The sequence below is a fragment of the Schistocerca americana genome, chromosome 1, assembly GCF_021461395.2.
Source record: "Schistocerca americana isolate TAMUIC-IGC-003095 chromosome 1, iqSchAmer2.1, whole genome shotgun sequence".
NCBI lineage: Eukaryota > Metazoa > Arthropoda > Insecta > Orthoptera > Acrididae > Schistocerca > Schistocerca americana.
The window spans coordinates 501,903,745-501,928,088 of record NC_060119.1 but is presented as its reverse complement, the minus strand read 5'-3'; positions in this window follow the sequence as shown (position 1 = coordinate 501,928,088).

Below are 24,344 nucleotides of genomic sequence, written 5' to 3'. Positions count from 1 at the left end.
TGCTAGTCAGCTTTTGATATTCTTCTTGCTCTGTATTTCATTGGGTATTTTGGTGCCCAGGTAGTAGAATTCCTTAGCTTCATTTGCTTTGCGACCATCAATCCTGATGCTAAGTTTCTCGCTGTTCTCGTTTCTGCTACTTCTCATTACCTTTTTTTTCTTTCTTCCATTTACTCTTAATCCATATTCTGCACTCATTACATTGTCCATTCCGTTCAGCAGACCATGTAATTCTTCACTTTCACTCAGTATAGCTATGTCATCAGTGAGTCGTATCACTGATGTCCTTTCATCTTGAATTTTAATTACACTCCTGCACCATTCTTTTATTTCCATCATTGCTTCTTCAATGTACACACTGAACATTAGGGGTGGAAACTATATTCCTGTCTCACATCCTTTTTAATCCGAGCACTTCTTTCTTGGCCATCCACTCTTATTATTCTCTCTTGGCTCTCGTACATATTGTACTGGGTGATCAAAAAGTCAGTATAAATTTGGAAACTGAATAAATCACGGAATAATGTAGATAGAGAGGTACAAATTGACACACATGCTTGGAATGACATGGGGTTTTATTAGAACCGAAAAAATACAAAAGCTCAAAAAATGTCTGACAGATGGCGCTTCATCTGATCAGAATAGCAATAATTAGCATAACAAAGTAATACAAAGCAAATATGATGTTCTTTACAGAAAATGCTCAATATGTCCACCATCATTCCTCAACAATAGCTGTAGTCGAGGAATAATGTTGTGAACAGCACTGCAAAGCATGTTCGGAGTTATGCTGAGGCACTGGCGTCGGATGTTGTCTTTCAGCATCCCTAGAGATGTCAGTCGATCACGATACACTTGCGACTTCAGGTAACCCCAAAGCCAATAATCGCACGGACTGAGATCTGGGGACCTGGGAGGCCAAGCATGACGAAAGTGGCGGCTGAGCACACGATCATCACCTACGATCTTTCACGCGTCTAGAAATACTTTTTTTTGTTCTAATAAAAACCCATGTCATTCCAAGCATGTGTGTCAATTTTTACCTCTCTAGCTACATTATTCCGTCGTTTATTAAATTAAGTTTTCAAATTTATACAAACTTTTTGATCACCCGGTATATTACCCATCTCTCGATATAGCTTAGCTCCGTTTTCCTCAGAATTTCGAACTTCTTGCACCATATTACATTGTCGAACATTTCTTCCAGGTCGACAAATCCTATGAACGTGTCTTGATTTTCTTTTGTCTTGCTTCCATTATCAACCGCAACGTCAGAATTGCCTCTCTGGTGTCTTTACCTCTCCTAAAGCCGAACTGATTGTTATCTAACACCTCCTCAATTTTCGTCTCCATTCTTCTGTATATTATTTTTGTCAGCATCTTGGTTGCATGATCTGTTAAAAGCTGATTGTGTGATAATTCTCGCACTTGTCAGCTCTTACCGTCTTCGGAACTGTGTAGATGATTTTTTCCTAAAATCACATGGTAGGTCGCCATACTCATGCATTCTACACACCAACTTGAATAGTCGTTTTGTTGCCACTTTTCTCAATGATTTTAGAAGTTTTGACGGAACTTTTATCTATCCCTTCTGCCTTATTTGATCTTAAGCCCTCCAAAGCTGTCTTAAATTCTGATTCTAATACTGCATCCCTTATCTCTTCTACAGCGACTCCTATTCCTTCTACTGTCACATCAGACAAATCTTCCCCCTCATAGAGGCCTACAATGTACACTTTCCACCTATCCGCTCTCTCCTTTGTATTTAACAGTGGAATTCTCGTTACGCTCTTAATGTTACTTCCCTTGCTTTTCTTGCTTTTAATTTCACCGCAGGTTGTTTTGATTATATGCTGAATCATTCCGTCCGGCAATCATTTCTTTTTCTATTTCTTCACATTTTTCATGGAGCCATTTCGTCTTAGCTTCCTGCAGTTCCTACTTATTTCTTTCCTCAGCGATTTGTATTTCTGTATTCTTGAATTTCCCTGAGCATTTTTTACGTCCTTGTTCCATCAGCCAGCTGAAGTATTTCTTCTGTTATCCATGGTTTCTTCGTAGTTGCCTTCTTTGTACCTATTTTTTTTCAACTTCTGTAATTCTCATTTGTAGAGATGTCCATTCCTCTTCAACTTTACTGCCTACTGAGCTGTTCCTTATTGATGTATCTACCGCCTTAGACAACTTCAAGCATGTCTCATTGCTTAGTACTTCCGTGTCCCACTTCTTGCCACATTGATTGTTCCTTACTAATCTCTTTAACTTCCGCCTGCTCTTCTTCACCACTAAACTGTGATCAGAGTTTATATCTGCTCCTGGGTAAGCCTTACAGTCCATTTTCTGATTTTGCCTCACCATGATGTAATCTAACTGAATCTTCCCGTATCACCCGGCCTTTTCCAAGTATACCTCCTCCTCTTGTGATTCTTGAATAGAGTATTCGCTATTATTAGTTGAAATTTATTACAGAACTCAATTAGTCTTTCTCCTCTCTCATTCCTTGTCCCAAGCCCTTATTCTCCTGTGGCCTTCTCTTCTGCACTTTACACTACATTTTCATTCCAGCCCCGCATAACTATTAGAGTTTCATCTCCCTTTACGTATTGTATTATCCTTTCAATATGGTCATATATCTTCTCTCTCTCTTCATCTTCAGACTGTGACATCGGCATGTATACCTGAACTATCGTTGTCGATGTTAGTTTACTGTCGATTCTGATTAGAACAACCCTATCACTGATCTGTTCACAGTAACACTCTCTTTGCTGTACAATCCTATTCATAACGAATGATACTCCCGTTATCCCATTTTTTGCTGCTTTTGATATAACGTTATACTCATCTGGCCAGAAATCATTGTCTTCTTTCCATTTCATTTCACTGAACCCTATTATATCCAGGCTGAGCGCATTTCCCTTTCAGATATTCTAGCTTTCTTACCACATTCAAACTTCTGACATTCCACCACCCGACTCGTAGAACGTTAGCCTATCATTGGTTATTCAATCTTTATCTCAGGCTCCCCCCGTCGGAGGTTCGACTCCTCCCTCAGGCATGGATGTATGTGTGTGTGTGTGGGGGGGGGGGGGATGTTGTTCTTAGCGTAAGTTAGTTTAAGTTAGATTAAGTAGTGCGTAAGCTTAGGGACCGATGACCTCAGCAGTTTGGTCCCATAAGATCTTACCACAAATTTCCTATTTTTTTCTTTATCTCATGAGTTACCACCCCCTTGGCATTCCCCTCTCGGAGATCCAGAGGATGGGGGACTATTCTGCAATATTTTGCCATGGGAGAGATCATCGTGGCTCTTTTCAATTACAGGCCACATGTCCTGTGGATACACGTAGTGTCTTTAATGCGGTGGTTTCCATTGCTTCCTGCATCCTCGTGCCGTTAATCATTGCTGATTCTTCTGCCTTGAGGGGCAGTTTCCCACCCCAAGGACAAGAAAGTGCTCCAATCCTCTGTCCGTTCCTCCGCCCTCTTTGACAATGCCGTTGGCAGAATGAGGTTGACTTCTTACACCGGGAGTTTTCGGTCGCCAATGTTGACTATTAATCAAAACGTAAGCGGTGGTGGCTTTCGAACCTAAGACCGACGACATTTTGATTACCAATCAAAGACGCTACCTCTACACCGGATCTGTAAAATACTGATTTCGTCCGTTATAGATGCTGGGTTGGAAACAAGGCCCGCCTTTTCTGTATGAATTTTCCTTTGGTTTTCGTTGATGAATTTCTCATAACGAAATTTCGACAATAGTATGGCTTATAAAATTTCGATTTTTAGTTTATTGATGGATCGAAAGTCATTATCCATCTCTTACCTTTTATAATGTTTTTATGTTTACATAAACACCGTAAGTAGCGTCCTGGAATAGTTATTGTAAGGTACCGATACCGCTTACAATCTAAGGTTGTGTAACAGCTGTCAACCACTATACAACGTTACTTCAATGATACAACATGCAAGCATACAGTCAGTTTTTCATTTTATTTTGTTTTCCCTTTTGAATGTGTGCCAGCACATGTACGAGCGGGCACTGTTTTTGGTGTTTTTGGTACGCTGTTGTTCACTCCCCCAGAGCCAATAGGAGTGAGCGGCACGGGGCGATGAGCGGTATATGCCTTTCCTACAGTTTCACCTGTTATTACTAACACGGGTTGATCGTAGATGGAGAAGTGTATTTACAACTTGCGTCATGTACTGAGAACATGTTTAATGTTTAATCCTGTATTATAACAAAATGTGATTGTGCTGTGATGATTAAACATTCATTATGAGTTACATCTGCACAATATTGAATTGTCTGTGAAATATCCCTTCAATAATCGGGCGTGCAAGGATGTCGGTCTTAGACACGTGTAATGAAAAATATTGCCCGCACACGTATTTCAAAATGGCTATTGTTTTCGTATGTTCCCTTCTGTGGTATATAGCTCATTTTATTTCAGCTGGATTTTTGTTTGGTAAGTATTCAGAATCCCTTCCTCAATGTTCCCTCCGGCCACCACGTTGCAAGTGTTGTGCTGATTTACTAGCAGCCTGTGAACTGGAAACGTCGCGAGGTGGGGGGAAACCATGAACTGTAAAATGTATAAATGTCGAATAGTATTTGTAGAAAAGTAAGGGCCTGCACCTAATTTCGTATGGCGGCAGAGTTTGGGATTTGAGGACACAGAGAAAGATTAACTGGGCACTCTTCCATCACCACGTTGTCACGGCTGAAAAGTTAAGGAGTTTCAGGTACCAACATACAATCTTCCTATAAAAAAAATACACTTTAAAAAGAAGCCTCACAACTGAGTACAACCCAGTGTGAGATATCAAAAATCTCAGTCTGCATGTGAACAATTGCAATCTTTACTGTGTACGTACATGTCGTTTCATATAAAATGGTATACAAAACTTAAGGACGAAATTAAATTTCGCATGCTCTGAAGTTGCCAAGTAGCACAGTTCGATGAAACTTGGATCAAACATAGAAAAAACTGTTCCAATTGATTGAACTTTCTCATTATGAGAATATTGAAGAGCGATCTGTTTTCATGTTCATTTCACGCTGAACCTCATCCATAAGATGTTAGAAGATTCAGAGTAGAATGGACACGTTTTACTACAAAAAATTTTTAATACAGAGATGCCAACTAAGACGGTTGAAACCGGTTGTCTTGAATAAAAAATATTTTTGCAATCTTTCCTTTTGAATGTTTTTCACAGTTTCTACAGTACAGTACAACACAGTACAGAAGATAAGCGAGAGAAATACGCAATGAGAGGAACAGAAGTGATATTTTTCTTCAAAGACAATATTTACATTGTACTCATGCCGTTTTACATGGGTTGGATAAAAATCAATGGCAATATTGCTGTAATTCACACCAGACTTTACGGACAGACGTTCACTGTATTACTTTCCCTCATATAATCGCCCCGCATCTGTCACCTTCTCTCACACAGATGGAAGGCGTCCTACATCGTCAGCACGTCCGTCTCTGTCGATGTCTCGCTACAACCGCTCTATAACACAGATTATATCTTCTCCCGTGTTGTAGCATGTTCCATGAATTGGTTCTTTTTTTTAGCGACCAGGTCGTAATCAAACGGACTCATACCGGGTGCATTAGATGTGTGAATTAGTATTTCCCATCCCCATATGTTTCCCATCCCCACAAACGCAGGAGCTTCTGCACAGTGTTCACCGCGTGGCATCGCGCGTTGTCATGAAGGCTGACGAGATGCAGACCCAGAAGGCGCCGTCGCTTTCTTCTCAGTGTGGGGCTTGGCTGATGTCACAAGGAACTGCAGTAGTAAACTATTGTGACCGTCTGTTGTGGAGCTTGAATTGACCTCCCAGACTTTCAGACAGCACACACTGAACTGACTCAAACATAGCCGTCGCTGCTTACTGCGCTGCTTCAACTGAACTTCTGCTATCAGCTACAGACAACCCACATGCCATTTGACCCACAGCCTTCAGGTTACAGCAGTCGGCAGTGTTACCATTACTTTTTACCCAACCCATCTATGACGGTCCCCTGAACATTACAGAACGCTGGATACGGTTCTTAATAGGGTATGTGATCACCACGGGTGGCAGTGCATACTCTGCAACTTGCTCCCAAACCGCCACCGAGCGAGGTGGCGCAGTACTCAGCATACTACACTCACATTCGGGAGGACGATCTTTCAAATCCGCGTTCGGCCATCCATACTTTGGTTTCCTTGATTTCCCAAAATCGCTAAAGGCAAATTCCGAGAAAATTCATTTGAAATGGAACGGGTTTTTGCTTCCCCATCCTCGGCACTAACCGAGCTTACGCTCCGTCTCCAATGGCCTCTATGTCGACTGGACGTTAAACACAGTTTTCCTTCCTTCCAAGCCGGACACACAGTTTTAGTGGCAGGGCGTTCCGTTGTTCCACCACTGCGGTTGACAGGTGCTGGATGGTAGTTTCTGCATGTGGATGCACCACAATACCTCTCCACACCGCAGCCCACACATGCTCAATGAGATTTAAGTCTGGGGAATGGGCAGGCCGATCCATTCACTGAATATCTTCAAGGACTCTTCCAGCTGCACCAGCTGCACTGTTCGATGGCCGTGCTTTGTCATCCGTAAAAAAAAAAAAAATAATAATAATAATAATGCAGTATAGTCTGATCCGAATGCACCCGTGGATGCATAGGGAACAGTGTGACTTTGGCCAGTGAGTGTACCGTCTTCAAAGGTTTCGAGGTCAGTATGCCCACACAACGTTAAGTTTCCCCACACCATAACACCTGACTCACCGAAACGATAATGTACGATAATGTTCCTGAGTGCATCACCGTATGTGGGTACGTCCAGAACCACTACTCAAACTGCTCCTTGCTGGTCCAGTCTCTATGTTTTTAGCACCCTCGAAAACGGTGCCGCCGACGTGCGGATGTCAACGGAAATCGGCGTACTGGTCGTCGGACAGAGGACCACAGCTCTGCATTCGCCGTACCACTCTGATCGTGGGATTGTGTTCCTTCCAGTTCTGTTAAATGTGGTTGCAATTGTACCCGCTGTTTGACGTGGGTTCCTTCTTGCCTGTTGCACAACTTAGCGGTCATCCGCTGCTGTAGTTGACAGTAATTGACCACCTCCTCTTCTTCGGGCAACAGTGCCTTTGGTTCGGAGCGCTCCCCATGCGTGTGAAAGAGTACTGTTTATACAAAACTCCTGGGCTACACCCGTCGCACACCGTCCATCTTCTGATTTCCCGATGACTCTCCCTCGTGTCAATTCATACGGACCTTGTTTTAATGAAGAACACCACTTCACTGCACCGTAACTGCTTGTTGATTATCATACACTGTCTTTTCCCGTTCCTTCAACTGATTTGTGTTTCGGGGCCAGCCCCTTGTAATATGTGACTCCCAGTTTTTTTTGCGTACGATTGGAAGATCTCTGGTAACATGCTCCCGCACTTTCATTCATTTCCATAGAGTTGTTAATATGTTTTGCCACTTCATCTATATCGTTCCTAAGTTTTGTACAGCATTGTATTTACGAGCAACCACACTCAGATCCATCTCCTCAACCCGCCCGCCCCACCCGTTACATTACTGTAGACGTTACTTCCGTGTGTTTTATGTTAGGCACCAAATTATATAGTGGTTACACTTACTGGCCCCGGGGTCACGAATTATGTACTGACGGTACTTTCCTACCAGTAATTACTTCTGGATGCTAGGTTGATGAGGGCTACAAATTTACAGAGTTAGGAATATATTACACAAAGAAAAATAGGTTGACAGGGAAAGCCACATATGGAAACAAATCAAGGAAACGAACGAATGCTCAGTACTTCTCAGTTTCTTTTGGCCTGCGTTGGAGACATGGAAGCTGCGTTCAAAAAATAAATGAATTTTTCAGGAAATAATTTGATTTATACGTCTACACCCGTGTTAATCTCTACAAAACAGTCGCTATTAGATATTAAGCACATGTACCAGCGCTTTTTCTAATCTCCGAAACACGTCTGGAATTCGACCAATGTGACAGCTTTTAGCTCTCACAACGATGCATTTTTGATTTCAACTAAGATTATAGAACGACGGACACTTGACGTTTTCTTTATTTTTGACTCAGAAAAAAGTCACATGGGCCACGTGTAACGAGTATGGAGTACAGGAGATCATTGCAGTAATGTTTCTGGCCAAAAATTCATGAACAGACAACGAAGTGTGCGCAGGTGCATTATCATTGGGTAGAAACTGTGGTGTCACCACCAGACACCACACTTGCTAGGTGGTAACTTAAATCGGCCGCGGTCCATTTAGTACATGTCGGACCCGCGTGTCGCCACTGTGTGATCGCAGACCTAGCGCCACCACAAGGCAGGTCTCGTGATACGAACAAGCACTCGCCCCAGTTGTACGGACGACCTAGCTAGCGACTAGATGTACGAAGCCTTTCTCTCTCATTAGCCGAGAGACAGAATAGCCTTCAGCTAAGTTAATGGCTACGAACTAGCAAGGCGCCATTAGCCTTACAGTGATTGTAATTAAAGTCTCCTGTGTATTGTCAAGAGCGATGTACCACAATGATTGATTAAAGATAAGTATTAATCCAGCTACGTACTTTTCTTCATAGCATTAATTACGTAGCCTGTTCCTGTACTTCACGCCTGTCTGCGTTAGTCTAGCGTGCATTTTCAGCCATCTCGATCTACAAGGTGTTGGCCCAGCTGCCTAAGTTCCATTATTTCTTGTATGGTCGTCATTTTACCATCATAACAGACCACAAACCTTTGACATCGCTTTTTCATCCGAACAAGCCTGTACCTCCGCGTACAGCGCAGAAATTCATTCGCTGGTCTCTTTTCCTCTCGCAGTACCGCTACGATATCTTGTATCGGTCCACTGCTAAGCACGGAAACGCCGATGCGTTGTCCCGTTTGCCTGTTGCTGAGGATAAAGCATTCGATTCTTCCGAACTTGCTTGCATGTTCATTGATTCGGAAACCGATGAAGTGGTCGAATCGTTTCCGATTTATTTTCGTCGTGTAGCTACAGCCACAGCTGCTGACCCTGTCCTTGCTACTGTTTTACGTTTTGTTGCTACGCAATGGCCTTTGTCAAAGTCTCGGATCGAGGATCCGTTGGTTCGCCGATTTTTTGCTCACAAGGAGAGACTTTTTGTTCGACGTGGTGTTTTGTTGTTGCGTTCTGATAATGATCAGTCCCGAGTCGTGGTCCCACGTTCGTTACAGTCCTCTGTCTTACGGCTTCTTCACCAAGGACATTGGGGTATAGTGCGAACGAAACAACTTGCTCGTCAGCACTGTACTTGGTTCGGAATCGATGCTGCGATTACGAATATGTGTTCTTCTTGCATGGCGTGTGTCGAACAACAATCCGCACCGCCGTAGAAAGTCTTTGCATGACCGAAAGCCACTTCCCCTTGGCAACGCTTGCACATTGATTTTGCTGGTCCATTCTGGAATGCTCGATGGTTGGTTCTGGTCGACGCCTTCAGTAATTTTCCTTTTGTTGTCCGGATGTCTTCCACGACGTCCTCCGCCACCATCCAAGCGTTGTCTGCTATCTTTTGCATTGAAGGTTTTCCGCAGACTATTGTTTCCGACAATGGCCCACAATTCATGTCCGCAGAATTTCAGTCATTCTGCCAGGCCAATGGTATTCAACATCTGACGTCCGCGCCGTTTTCGCCTCAGTCAAACGGTGCCGCTGAACGATTGGTCCGGACTTTCAAGTCACAGATGTTGAAATTGAAAGAGTCGCATTCTCGGGAGGACGCATTGTTGCTCTTTTTGTCTTCGTATCGCTCTCAGCCCCGTGATGGTCGCTCGCCGGCTGAGTTGCTCCACGGTCGTCCTCATCGCACCTTGATGTCTTTGCTGCATCCGCCGCATCAGGTTCCTGTGCAGCGGCAGACTCCTGCTTTTGCTCCAGGCGACGTTGTATTCTATCGCAACTATCGCGGTTCACGGCGTTGGCTCGCAGGGCGCATTCTTCGCTGCCTCGGCCGCGCGATGTATTTGGTTTTGGGGGCCTCTGGTGAGGTGCGTCGGCATCTCAATCAGCTGCGCCTCTGTCGTCGCACGGGTTCTGCCGCTCCCCGTCTGCTTTCAGCGACGGTGCCGTCCGGTCAGCGCCCTGGGGACCCATCTACTGGCTCGCCTCATCCCCAGGTGTTACCGACGATGCCTTCCATTTTGCCCCATGGCGACGCGCCGCCGCAGCAGCCGCCGCCGCCGCCGCCGCCGCAGCCGCCGGTCCTCCGGCCGGCGCCGCCCGCATTCGACGCTTCGCTGCAGCCGCCAAGCGCCTCCCAGGGTCACGCGCTGCCGATCGCTTCCCGTGACCAGCTGTCCTCCGCCTTGGAACTCCCGCCCGCTCCGGACCACATGATGTCATCGCGCGTCGGCTACCCCGACGCAATGGAGGTCGACCCTTCGGCCCCTCCTGTTTCTTTACGGGCGCATACACCGCATGTTGACGTGCACCCTGGACTAGGTTTTCAGGCGTTTCCAAGCTCCCCTCGGACCGAATGGCCGGGTGCGGGTGGCACAGCCTCGCCTGTTGTTAGGCTCCCCACCTCATCGCATACGTCAACATGGGGTCCTCCCCACGGCAGGCGGAAGCCTTATCTCACGACCGTTCGCCGATTTGCGGGGGAGGAATGTGGTGTCACCGCCAGACACCACACTTGCTAGGTGGTAACTTAAATCGGCCGCGGTCCATTTAGTACATGTCGGACCCGCGTGTCGCCACTGTGTGATCGCAGACCTAGCGCCACCACAAGGCAGGTCTCGTGATACGAACAAGCACTCGTCCCAGTTGTACGGACGACCTAGCTAGCGACTAGATGTACGAAGCCTTTCTCTCTCATTAGCCGAGAGACAGAATAGCCTTCAGCTAAGTTAATGGCTACGAACTAGCAAGGTGCCATTAGCCTTACAGTGATTGTAATTAAAGTCTCCTGTGTATCGTCAAGAGCGATGTACCACAATGATTGATTAAAGATAAGTATTAATCCAGCTACGTACTTTTCTTCATAGCATTAATTACGTAGCCTGTTCCAGTACTTCACGCCCGTCTGCGTTAGTCTAGCGTGCATTTTCAGCCATCTCGATCTACAAGGTGTTGGCCCAGCTGCCGACACATCAGAAACCATGAAGTGTTCCGCCACAGATCCGAACGACTTTTAGGACTGATTCAAGGAAACGGCGTTCAACTTGAAAATAGTGCTCATTATTGATTGTTCGATCTTGTTTCAGAAGTTCTGCGCCATGCTGTTATAACTGAAGAACGCAGCGTTCATAACCTTCACATCTGCCAGCGCTTGTGGAATCCCTATTCGGTCTTGGCGAACCAGAGTGCATCGACTGGGAGAAATGAATCTTAGTTTCTTCGTCATATCCGTAAACTCATGTTTCATCACTCTTTTTACATGTTTTAGAAAGTTTGCATCGTTGATGACTTCATCTAGCGATTGCTGAGCAACTTGCATTCGCCACTGGTTTTATTCGAAATTCAACAATTTTGGAACACATTTTACTGCCAAACATTTCGTACGTGAAACACCAGGAAAAAGTTTCATGAGATGCACCAGTTTACCTTTCAACATCGTCTATCTCTCTGATTTTGATTCAGTGAATATCCATAGTCCTTTTTTTTACTTTTTCCGTGGTTTCATCGGTTGATGTCTTTACGAACTTATCCGAACCGCTTATATCACTTGTAAACGCTTCTCATAGCAGATTCACCAAAAGCAAAACGTAACATCTCTAAAATTTTGGTGTTGTTTATTAAATTCTTATAGCTCAAATTAATAAAAATTCTCTAGTGCATGTCTATACAAATAAATTATCACCAATACTACCAAAAATATTTTAACTTTTTGGCAGCTGATAAAAAGCTAAATATCCAATACGGCCAACATTATACAGATACTTTTCGAACATGTTCACCAACATAACAAAGGAAGTATCGCTCAAATCCGACTAACATAACAAGAATTTACAAAATTCCTGTTGGTTTCTGAACACATTTCGTAATGAACAATATTTCATGTGGACCGCTGATTAAAGCCGTCTGTCCTGCTAACTCTGATGGCAAACGTGTTCCTTCCTCATTGTAATGTAGGCAGTTAGCCTTATTGTCCACCTCATTGGGTCAGTCCTCATAAAGTTATTACATAGTGGCATGCTGCCTGTCTGCTGGCAGAGACGCAGGTTCGAATCCTGTCTCGGGCATGGATGTGTGTGATGTCCTTAGGTTAGTTAGGTTTAAGTAGTTCTAAGTTCTAGGGGACTGATGACCTCAGCAGTTAACTCCCATAGTGCTCAGAGCCATTTGAAACATTTTGCTGGTAGAGACAGTGAACGAAGATGATCTCAAAAATCTCAGACAACTGATCGATGGAAGATTCTGCATATCAGCTACGAGTGACATGATACAGATCATTATATGAAGTCGCTTCCTGTACATGCAGCACATTTAATCGTTTGATACCCCTTCTTCTGTACTTTCTGGGATGCAAGTTTGCATCTGTTTTGTGTGATTCACTTTTTCCGGCATTGGTGAAAGTTAATAATGCTGCTGCTTCAAATATCCAATTTATGAATGATTCTCTTCTGACCTCATAGTTCCTTAAATCCCACGGCGACGTTAAAAATCACCCTACGAAATTTCCATGCACGCCCAGCCGTCATGTACCTTTTTGAAAAGAAAACCTGGACTACATCCAGGGCGAACTTTAATTTTGGCTTTCAGCATCTGCTGTCCTGCTACAATGGTGATCCATAACATTACGACTACAGCTCACCGCGAGATTGAATTTCACCTGGTGGCGTTGCGGGTATGTGACACGGTAAGTAAGGTTGTAAAGTGACCATATCCTCGGAGACATCATATGTTACCTCAAATTCTTTTTACTTCACAGGTGATTAAAATTATTTACACGTAAATCAATATCTAGAGTTGCCCCCAGACTCAGTGCCCCTTTGGTGCAGCTGTTAGATTGTGAAAGTAGGTCTACCGTATACAAAAAAAAAAAAAAACCTGTCCAGAAAAGTATTGCGCTCCTCTGACGACTCTGACGATAACGTGAAAGGGTTGTGAAATACCAAATGGCCTGGGGTGTGAATGTAAATACAGATTGGGGAGGGAGGCGTCTTAGGGTAGTCCATGCAGTAGCGCAAAGGCACTGTGCCAGTTTGGAATAGTGGTTAGCGCATCTGTCTAGTGGGCACGAGACCCAGGTTCGAATCCTGGAATTCGTACAAATTTTCATTCGTCGCTTCAATAAGCATATATATAATGTAATTATGCCGTGCGACACAGGAGGCATACCCGAGGGAAGCAATGCCAACTCAGTCTTTGTCCGACGGTAGCAGCAAAGCAATGGGTCGACGATAGACGACGTGGGAGTGTGCATAAACTATTGTTCAAAGTAACATGGATAGGATGTTGAAGGAGCAGGGAAGAAGCGAGTACTACAAATAAAATATGAAGCGATCATATTTTCCAAAGTGCCTGACAAGATTAACCAAGATGTGCAATTAGCTCTGGTTTTATAAATTAACAGCTGTTGCCGGCAAACAAAGAGAAAAATAATAATTTGCAACTCATAGCGAATAAATGTGGGTACCTTCTTTATTTAAATCACTTTTCCACAAAGCGTCCCCACACAAGGATAGAAGCATGAGATCCACTCAACTGCAGCTCACTGCCACCTTGAAGGTAAACAGATCACATTCTTGGGATGCTCTTGGAAACCATCTTGAGAGGCATAGAAGACAGATCATGACGCACATTTAACACAAAAACTAGGTGAGATGGTGCTCTAGTATTATTATTGCATAGCGCAGATCACTCAAAAATTAAAGCTGTTGCGCAAATAAAAGTAAAAATTACATCCACAGAGCCTAAACATTAATAGATAGTTCTTGTAAGACATAAAAAAACTAATTAACTGTACATATTACTGATGCCAATTAACTATGCACAAGATTGATGCTGTACTAGTACACATGTCTTACTGTGCCAACTAACTATACAGCAGTTTCATTCAAAGCATAGATATACAAACGTAGGAGAGATGAACGAAGAAATATTCTAGCTACGATATTGGCAGCATATGGGGAAATCCAACTGACATGAACGACTTTCGCAAAGGGCAGAATCTTATGGCCAGGTACTTGGGAACGAGTATCACGTAAACAGCGAAGTAGGTGAGCTTTTCGTGTACTGCTGTCGAGATCAGACGGCCATATCGAAACTGAAGGATGGCAAAACCACGAGGAGGCGACAAAGTACAGGATATTCACGACTCATCACAGAACGTGGAGGCTGGAGGCCTACCCATTCTGTAAAGCAGGATAGGTGACGATCTTTGGTAAATCTGGTGACAGGCCAGTGCAGGGAGCACACGATTCGCCGCTCTCTGTTTAACATGGAGCTTCGCAACACATAACCCCTCTTTTTTTTCATGTTGATCCAGCAACATCGTCAATGACGATTGCAGTGGCTATAAAATCATAGAGATTGGATCATGGATCTAGGGAAACATGTGCCTGGTCGGATGAATCCCATTTCTTCTTACGCCTATGAAATAGTTGTGTCTGGGAGCGCAGTCATCCAGGTGAACAAATGCTAGAAACATGCACCACACCATGAGCACAGGCCAATGGGGTGGTATTATGCTTCGGGGCACATTCACAGGGCCATCAATGCGGCTTGCGGAAGTAATTTAAAACAACATGGCAGCTGTGGATAACGTGAACATTATTGTGGACTATCTGCAAACATTCATGCTTGATTTCCTCCCCAATGATGATGACATCTTCCAGCAGGACAATGGTCCGTGTCACAAAGACAGTGGTTTCAGGAGCATCATAGTGAACTCAGATCGATGTTGTGGTCACCAAATTCGTCTAAGCTAAACCCATTGGAACACATTTTGGAAGCAATCGGGTGCAGCCTCCTCCCGCACATAACATCGACCCGTAATTTATGGGAACTGTGTGACCTGTGTGAAACAAGGACTTGTTGGATCCATGCTAAGCAGTATCACTGATGTATTGCGTTCCGAAGGTTGACCATCACACAATTAAGCACATGGGCTCAATAGTTGTGGCTCTTCACTGTATCTGCTCACTAAAAGCAGTTGTGAAGGGGAAGGAATACAACAGACTGTTCCTTGGCTCCAGAAGGTACAGGTACTAATCTAGGAATATTGGTGTACAATGATTTTATAGTTGCCTTGTCGAAATGTATGTTAAAAATAATTGTATAAGAGGAGGACTGTATAATGGTACAACTGCCCTTGCATCCAAAAAGCTATGGGTAGCTATTCAGAATAGAACGTAATTGGACGATGTTCTTGTGGCTGCCGTGTTGCGGGATTTAAGGAGATAAATTTATATCCGCTTTGCTAAAAGTGGAACTGAATTACAGCAGGCATCACATCATAATATCTGTTTCTCAACTGAGTGCAATTCAAGATCCAAGGGGTCCCTGCATTATCTCTAGTCTAGAAAAGAAAGGCATTCTTCTGTTTCAAAGCTGTGCTATCCATCTTCATTTTGATGTTGTTTGAATAAATGGCTGAATCAACCAGTCGCAAATCACTGTTAAAATGAGTAGGTTATTAACGTAGCGACGTGTTTTATAATTCAGTCTCGATTACGCTCCCATAAAGGGATAAATAATCGAATAAATAACTGTCATGTTGTGAACCTGAATGCATGTGTTCCCACTCTTTTCCTTGTATTAACATAGTAATCGGAGTTGGGATATTTCTCATTTACCTACAACATTCCTGCCAGTAGGTGTCAAACGAACTGGGTAGTGGTAGTTTGTCTCGGGTTCTGCGTCTGCTCACACTCTCGCCGGGCAGAGGAATTTCCAGAGATCACTCAGCCTTTGTTGTCAGCTATTTTTAATGTAGAGACCTCCCTAGCCCCATTGGCAAAGCAGAGGGGCGTTTGCGAGCGGTCAAAGGGGCCTGGCGGACATTGAATGTTGGAAGAGATGAACTCGTGGGCACGCTACGAGTGCAGGTATTCAGGGTCATTCAGTTGCCCCTATCTATGGGTTTTATGCAACCTGAAACACGTTCAATAACCATTGACGAGATTTTCATATTCTCTCGTTTGCTACAGGCAAACTATTAATTCCACAGAAAAATGAGCAGGGTCTTTTTGTAGAGAATTTAATGTAGTTAAATTTTGTAACGCGATACTTTTTCGCTGGAAGCCATAGTTTCCCAGTTATTTAAGAAAAACACACTTGAAGATAACTTCTGTATATTTTTCTTGAATAATACGAAAATTACGGCCTCTAGCGAAAATGTATCCCAGTACAAAATTTATTTTTGCAAAAAATTCCTGTTCATTTTTTCTACCGGACTAATAGCTTGCACGTAGTGATGGGAGAAAATATGAAAATCTTGCTCACGGTGTTTGAAAGCGTTGCGGGTTACATAACATACATAGGTAGTGTCAGCTACATCACCCTGTATACACTGTCTGATACTCCAGGAGAAGATGGTAACGTCTTCTCTGGGTGTCTCAGAGTTGTGTCTGAATGCCGTAATGGTAATTTTCTTTTCCTTTTTCTCACACGATGCGGAATGTGTTGCTTATTACTCCCACACAGATTGTTAATTACTCAATTTTGTGGTGCTTTATTTCGGCGATAAACTACCTGGGTCTGGGGACAATTTGATTTATCACAGTTCGAGTAATGGTACCATAGCGACTCTTTCTTCTCGCCAATCGCTATAGAAGTTTTTTCGCAACTCATTTTGATAAATTCATTGTTCAGTTTCTCGATCCTTTCTCTGTGGGATATTAACCGTGGTGTGTGGGTCAGTTCGATGGCCAAAGGTGGGGTGAGAGATCCAATAGTGTTTCTTTCCTCTCTCAAAATGCAGATTTGTTGGTTATTTTGATGTAGGTAAATAAATTAATTATTTAATTGAGGCATACTTTCTTGTGTGATGAAACACATTGCGCTAGAAGATGCACTCAGGTCGAGTAAGGACTGTCACAGAGCCTTTCTGTTTCCTAAATACTACAGAAAGTGTTTTTCTTGCCATTTCCACATAGATTCCTGATAATCGTTCGATTGAGGAATGCTTTCTTCGTGTTGGAACCACGTGTTGACTAACTTAAGAACGGCTGAGATCGTGTGAACGCTTTCGTAGTGGCCCTTTCTCCTGTCTGAAAACCACAGAATAGATTTCAGTTGCCATTCTAGTAACAATTATAGGGTCATTGATCAGTTTCAAAGTGATTGCTTTGTCTGGAAATTAACGTGGGTTTTACCAAGGGATAGTCCAGGTATGGTGCCACGGTCCGAAACACATGACCCGATGAAAGTGAAGTGCCAACAAGGTGAGGAGGAAAAAAAATGAATATGTGATGTTATTTCAGTGATTACAATAGGCAATCGAGCCAAAGTTACAAAGAAATTGGCACTATGAGCCCGCCTGTTAATATGACTGTGTGCCCACTCTGACCGGATGCATGAACTGATTCGTCTATAAAGAGGGTCGTAACGCAGGTGTATCCTCTCCCGAAGCAAGCTATCCCACAGCCATTGTAACTGGTCCTCGTATCCTGGTTGCTCTCACTGGGAGGGAGTTGACGTCAGAACTGGTCCCACACTTGTTCTATCAGGGACAGATCTGAGGATCTTGCTGGCCACGAGTGTATCTCATCATCCTACAGACAGTTGATAGAGACGCGTAACACGTGCGAGCGAGCTCTGTCCTGCTGAGAAATTGCATCACGATACTGTCGCATGAGCTCAAGGGATACTCCAGACCCTGACGGCAGCTGTAACGCAGCTTTGCCTCACCAATACTTTGGAGGAATGGAGATCGCCGCTATAGTTGCCAACAATGGTCATCCGGGATAATGCATGACTGCGATTCATTTCTGAAGACAATGTGACGCCATGGTTCCCAGTCCGGCACCACATCAAACACCGGAGCTTCCACCGTAGTGTTAGCGGCAACGTGTACATCGATCAGTAATTTTCTAATCCGGCTGCTGCTAATCTCAGATCAAAGGTGAGAAATAACGCAGAATGTTACAGAGAATCGATCAGTTGGTCTGACTGGCAGCCACCGATGTGATGGGGTTTTCACATGCTTGGTGGTCAGTACGGCGATTCTCCCTTGTGGCGGAAAATATTCCCAATCATAGTAACGTCGGGCCACTGTCACATTCAACACTGAGGGTTTGTCTCGTTGAAGTTGTACAGGTAACGGCCTGTACCAATCATGGCTCATCGATATGCCGAAATAACGCAATGAAACTGTGCGCCGGGATTTTGGAGAAACTTGGAGAGCTGGGTCAACCCAGATAGGACGCAACTGCCACTACAAGATTCATCTAGTTGCCTCTAGCCGTGCACTACGAACAAAATTATGTCACAGTGCGCGCTGTTCCTTCCCTTCTGACGTTAGCTACAGGCTGCCTGCGATAAATTTATTAACGGATAAGAACTTTTATTTCTCGTATAGTTGAAACTTCCTGGCAGATTATAACTGTATGCCGGACCGAAACTCGAACTCGAGACCTTTACCTTTCGCGGGCAAGTGCTCTACCATCTGAGCAACCCAAGCACGAACTCATGCCCCGTGCTCACAGCTTTACTTCTGCCTGTACTTCGTCTCCTACCTTCCAAACTTTACAGAAGCTCTCCTGCGAACCTTGCAGAATTAGCACTCATGAGAGAAAGGAAATTGCGAAGACATGGCTTAGCCACAGCCTGGGGTATGTTTCCAGAATGAGATATTCACTCTGTAGCGGAGTGTGCGCTGATATCTCCACTGATATCTCCGCGGTATCCTTTCTTTCAGGAGTGTTAGTTCTGCAAGGTTAGCAGCAGAGCTTCTGTAAAGTTTGGTGGTAGGAGACGAAGTACTGGCAGAAGTAAAGCTGTGAGAACGGGGCGTGGGTCGTGCTTGGGTAGCTCAGATGGTAGAGCACTTGCCCGCAAAAGGCAAAGGTCCCGAGTTCGAGTCTCGGTCCGGCACACAGTTTTAATCTGCCAGGAAGTTTCATCTCCTTCTCGTATAGTTCCTGCCGTGATCCTGTGTTGCTACACCACACGTGCAGAACTTAGTATAACGAGGACTCAGACTAATCCGTAATATTATTCATACAAGTCAGATAGTCTTGTATTTAAATATGATTCTTCAATGTGCTGTTAAGAAGTACACGCAAAGATAATCTGAACTTGTAATGTTATGTTCGTCAGAGAAATTAGCGATGTCATGAAACAAACGAAAACACCTCGAACCAACAAAACTATTATCTCTAGTACTAATATCCTCTTTCATACAATTTTCTAATGAAAGTATGTAAAGATAAACCTCTTCCCGAGTAGTGAGCATTTGAAAAACGTACTTCAAGTGATATCATTAGCTGCACCTCGTTAGCGCAGTTTAAATGCCAATATTCACGTGAGCCATGAATCGCAGTCAGAGATGACACGCTTACTGATAATAGAAATAATTCGTGACAAAATATCACTCCGATATTGATTATAACTACTTTGTTCAAATGGTTCAAATGGCTCTGAGCGCTATGGGACTTAACATCTGTGGTCATCAGTACCCTAGAACTTAGAACTACTTAATCCTAACTAACCTAAGGACATCACACCGAAGCGGTCACAGGTTCCAGACTGAAGTGCCTAGAACCGCTCGGCCACACCGGCCGGCCGATGGATTTAGGAAACAGGTTTTAAATTGTAAGACTTTTCAGGGGCAGATGTGGACTCTGATCACAGTCTGTTAGTTATGAGATGCAGATTAAAACTGATAAAACTCCAAAAAAGGTAGGAATTTAAGGAGATGGGACCTGGATAAACTGAAAAAACTAGGCGTTATAGAGAGTTTCAGAGAGAGCATTGGGGAACGATTGACAAGAACGGGGGAAAGAAATACAGTAGAAGAAGAATGGGTAGCTTTGAGAGATGAAACAGTGAAGGCAGCAGAGGATCAAGTAGGTAAAAATACGAGGGCTAGTAGAAATCCTTGGGTAACAGAAGAAATATTGAATTTAAATGATGAAAGGAGAAGATATAAAAGCAGTAAATGAAGCAGGCAAAAAGACTAACGTCTGAAAAATGAGATCGAGAGGAAGTGCAAAATGGCTAAGCAGGGATGGCTAGAGAACAAACGTGAGGATGTAGGGCATATATCACTAAGGCTATGATAGATACTGCGTACAGGAAAATTAGACATTTGGAGAAAAGAGAACCACTTGTATGAATAGAGCTCAGATGAAAACCCAGTTCCAAGCAAAGAAGGGAAAGCAGAAAGGTGAAAGGAGTATATAGAGGGTCTGTACAAGAGCGATGAACTTGAGGAGAGTATAATGGAAATGGAAGAGGAAGTAGATGAAGATGAAATGGGAGATATGATACTGAGTGAAGAGTTTGACAGAGCACTGAAAGATCTAAGTTGAAAGAAGGCCCCGGGAGTAGACAACATTCCATTACAACTACTGATAGCCTTGGGAGAGCCACCCATGACAAAACTCTACCATCTGGTGAGCAAGATGTATGGGACAGGCGATATACCCTCAGATTACAAGAAGATTATAATTCCAATCCCAAAGAAAGCAGGTGTTGACAGATGTGAAAATTACCGAACCATCAGTTTAATAAGTCACTGCTACAAAATACTAATATGAATTCGTCACAGACGAATGGAAAAACTGGTAGAAGCCGACCTCGAGAAAGATCAGTTTGGATTCCGTAGAAATATTGGAACACGTAAGGCAATACTGATCCTACAACTTATCGTAGAAGATAGATTAAGGAAAGGTAAACCTACGTTTCTAGCATTTGTAGACTTAGAGAAAATGGATCAAATGGGTCTGAGCACTATGGGACTAAACTTCTCAGGTCATCAGTCCCCTAGAACTTAGAATGACCTAAACCTAACTAACCTAAAGACATCACACACATCCATGCCCGAGGCAGGATTCGAACCTGCGACCAAAGCGGTCGCGCGGTTCCAGACTGAATCGTCTAGAACCGCTCTGCCACCCCGGCCGGCAGACTTACAGAAAGCTTTTGACAATGTTGACTGGAATACTCTCTTTCAAATTCTGAAGATGGAAGGGGTAAAATACAGGGAGCGAACAGCTATTTACAATTTGTACAGAAACCAGATGGCAATTATAACGTCAATGGTCATGAAAGTGAAGCAGTGGTTGTGAAGGGAGTGAGACACGATTATAGCCTATCCCCGATGTTATTTAATCTACATATAGACCAAGTAGTAAAGGAAACAAAAGAAAAACTTGGAGTAGGAATTAAAATCCATGGAGAAGAAATAAAAATTTGAGGTTTGCCGATGACACTTGTAACGTACCCTCTCTCTTATATTGTTTTTTGTTATTTTTTGTTATTATTTTTTGTTATTGTAGTTGTAGAGATATGAAATTATTGTAGCGGTTTGCTTAGTCAGCCGTACTTCGGAATTTTTTGACATTAAATGGAGCCTGAAACTTGCGTAATAAATACTTCGCGTGAAGTGCGATTTGCGGCATAAACAAAAATTAATTGCGGAGATGCAATCCACAGAATATTAACAGAAAAGCTTTAGAACAATGCGCACGACTGACTAGACACATTCAGAGGGTACGTACATTCGCGTACGAGTGGTTGCGATCTGATGAGAAAGATCTATCTTAATTCTTTGTGTAAAATAATTACGTCGTAACACACTCGTAGATTGCGAACTTACAATCACGGTAGAGGCACGTCCTTTCTATCATTCCCCGTGGCCTGGGTAAAAGAATTGCAATTATTTAAATTACGAATATTTCTTTTTCAATCGGACTCCTATTTTTATACGAAAAGGAAGATTGCAGGTTCTGAATGTCTCGGCAAAAACACATCGAAATTAATCTTAGCGGCCACCAAAGGAACGTAGTGAGCACAATCACGTACCTCTATTGTTGAGCAGCGCCGTCGTAAAGATCGTCGCCTCCATCTAAAATTCGCCCTCTCGAATTAACAGAATAATTTGTACTTCATTGGTATGGGATTTAGGCTTGATCTTGACAGAAATCATAAAACACATTTTTCATCATTTAACACCTTCATTTAACACACATAGACATGAAACTATACAGTACGTATTTACGCCAGCACATCAGAACAAAAAGGTAGTTAATACTAGAAGTAATAAAAGAATCTCGAAATTAGTCCTTTGTCTCTCAATGATAAAAAGTTTTTTAGAGTATTCCTCCGGTATGACAGACGAACAAATTTTCTTCCTGTATCTTTGAGATTAAATTACAACATTTTTTAGTTCCTTTTCACACTGTAGTTCTGTAAGAGACAGCAAAGGACTTCGAAGAGCAGTTGAGCGGGACGGATAGTGTCTTGAAAGGAGGATGTAAGATGAACATCAACAAAAGCAAAACGAGGATAATACAGTGTAGCCGAATTAAATCAGGTGATACTGAAGGAATTAGATTAGGAAAGAGACACTTAAAGTAGTGTATGCGTTTTGCTATTAGGGGAGCAAAAGAACTGATGATGGTCGAAGTATAAGATATAAAATGCAGACTGGCAATGGCAAGGAAAGCGTTTCTGAAAAAGAGAAATTTATTAACTCGGGTATAGATTTAAGTGTCAGGAAGTCTTTTCTGAAAGTATTTCTATGGAGTGTAGCCATGTATGGAAGCGAAACATGGACGAGAAATAATTCAGATAAGAAGAGAATAGAAGCTTTCAAAATGTGGTGCTACAGAAAAATGCTGAAGATTGGATGGGTAGATCACGTAACTAATGAGGAGGTACTGAATAGAATTGGGGAGAAGACGAATTTTTGGCATAACTTGACGAGAAGAAGGGACCGGTTGGTAGGATACGTTCTGAGGTATCAAGGGATCAGCAATTTAGTATTGGAGGGCAGATTGGAGGGTAAAAATTGCAGAGGGAGACCAAGAGATGAATACGCCAAGCAGATTCTGAAGGATTCAGGTTGCAGTAGGTGCTTGGGGATGAAGAAGCTTGCACAGGATAGACTAGCATGGAGAGCTGCATCAAACCATTACCTGGGCTGAAAACCACAACAAAGCACACACGTAACATTAATAGTTCTGTTCACATCACTCGCCGTGGCTCATATGTACTGAATTTAAAACCATAATAATATAGTTCATTTATTCCCATTTAACTATGAGTTCACCTTTATGATGATTAAATGAGTATTATCAGTTCCTAAAGCTTCCTTAACGTTCCGTATGCATTGATTACTGAAGTGCAACTTAGTCGAATCTTCGCAATTTTAACTTTCGGAGATGTTGCTACAGTTCCGATTCTATACAATGCCTAAGAACATTTACTCTCATTTAAACTTCAGTTTCAGCTTCCAGTTACTTCCTCTGAGCCATAAAAATCTCCATTTAAGGTTTCTTGCCTAATCTTCCTCCAACTCGAAACTCTGAAATTAAAAACTGTCGTATTAACTAATCATCACAACTGAGATAATAATATATCTTCTGAGAACTTTTTACGTACAATGAATCAACAGGAGACATATAGCGAATAGAACACTACTTTCAATGTCCACAGTCGGACATCAGGTGTGACAGTGAATAGAATTCATCATTATATTCATTAGAAACACAAATGTAATAATTAAAATTCAGTTTCGATAATGTCTTCTGAGTCGTATGCCGCCCTCTAGCGGTCGGATGGACTTCAATAGCGCCGAGTACACCCGCTGCCACGTCGCCAGAACAGTGCTGGAACACCTTGCCTAACTCGAAAGTGGATCAGGGAAATTAAACAAAACAAACATATTTAGTACATATAAAATCAGTAACACAAAATAATAACTCCTATTTATGATTGCCTAGCATCACTAAACGGAAATGTCAGTGTTTACCACGATGTATAATAAACGTTATAAGTGGTGTGCGGTGAAGATGAGTGAGAGAACAGCTGGAGTGGAGGTTTAATCGCTGACGCTCATCGGCGAGTGCTGGATTAGTCTGACGTCTGACGGCTGTGAGGTTGATTCAGCAGGGAGGTGGATGTCATTTTCTTGCCAACTTCCTGTGTATATTTCGGGCGCTTCTCATCATAATTGAGCGTTGTTCAGTGCTGTGGAGTATCAAGATAGATAAAGCAGGTGACAGATTTCGGTTCACTGTTGGAATACTAGCAACATGTAGTCAGTTTACAAAGGAGCCTACTTACAATACAGCTGTGCAACCCATCTCAGAATATTGCACAAATTTGTGTGTAGATATTGAAAGTATACCAGGTAGTGCAGCATAAATGGTCACAAA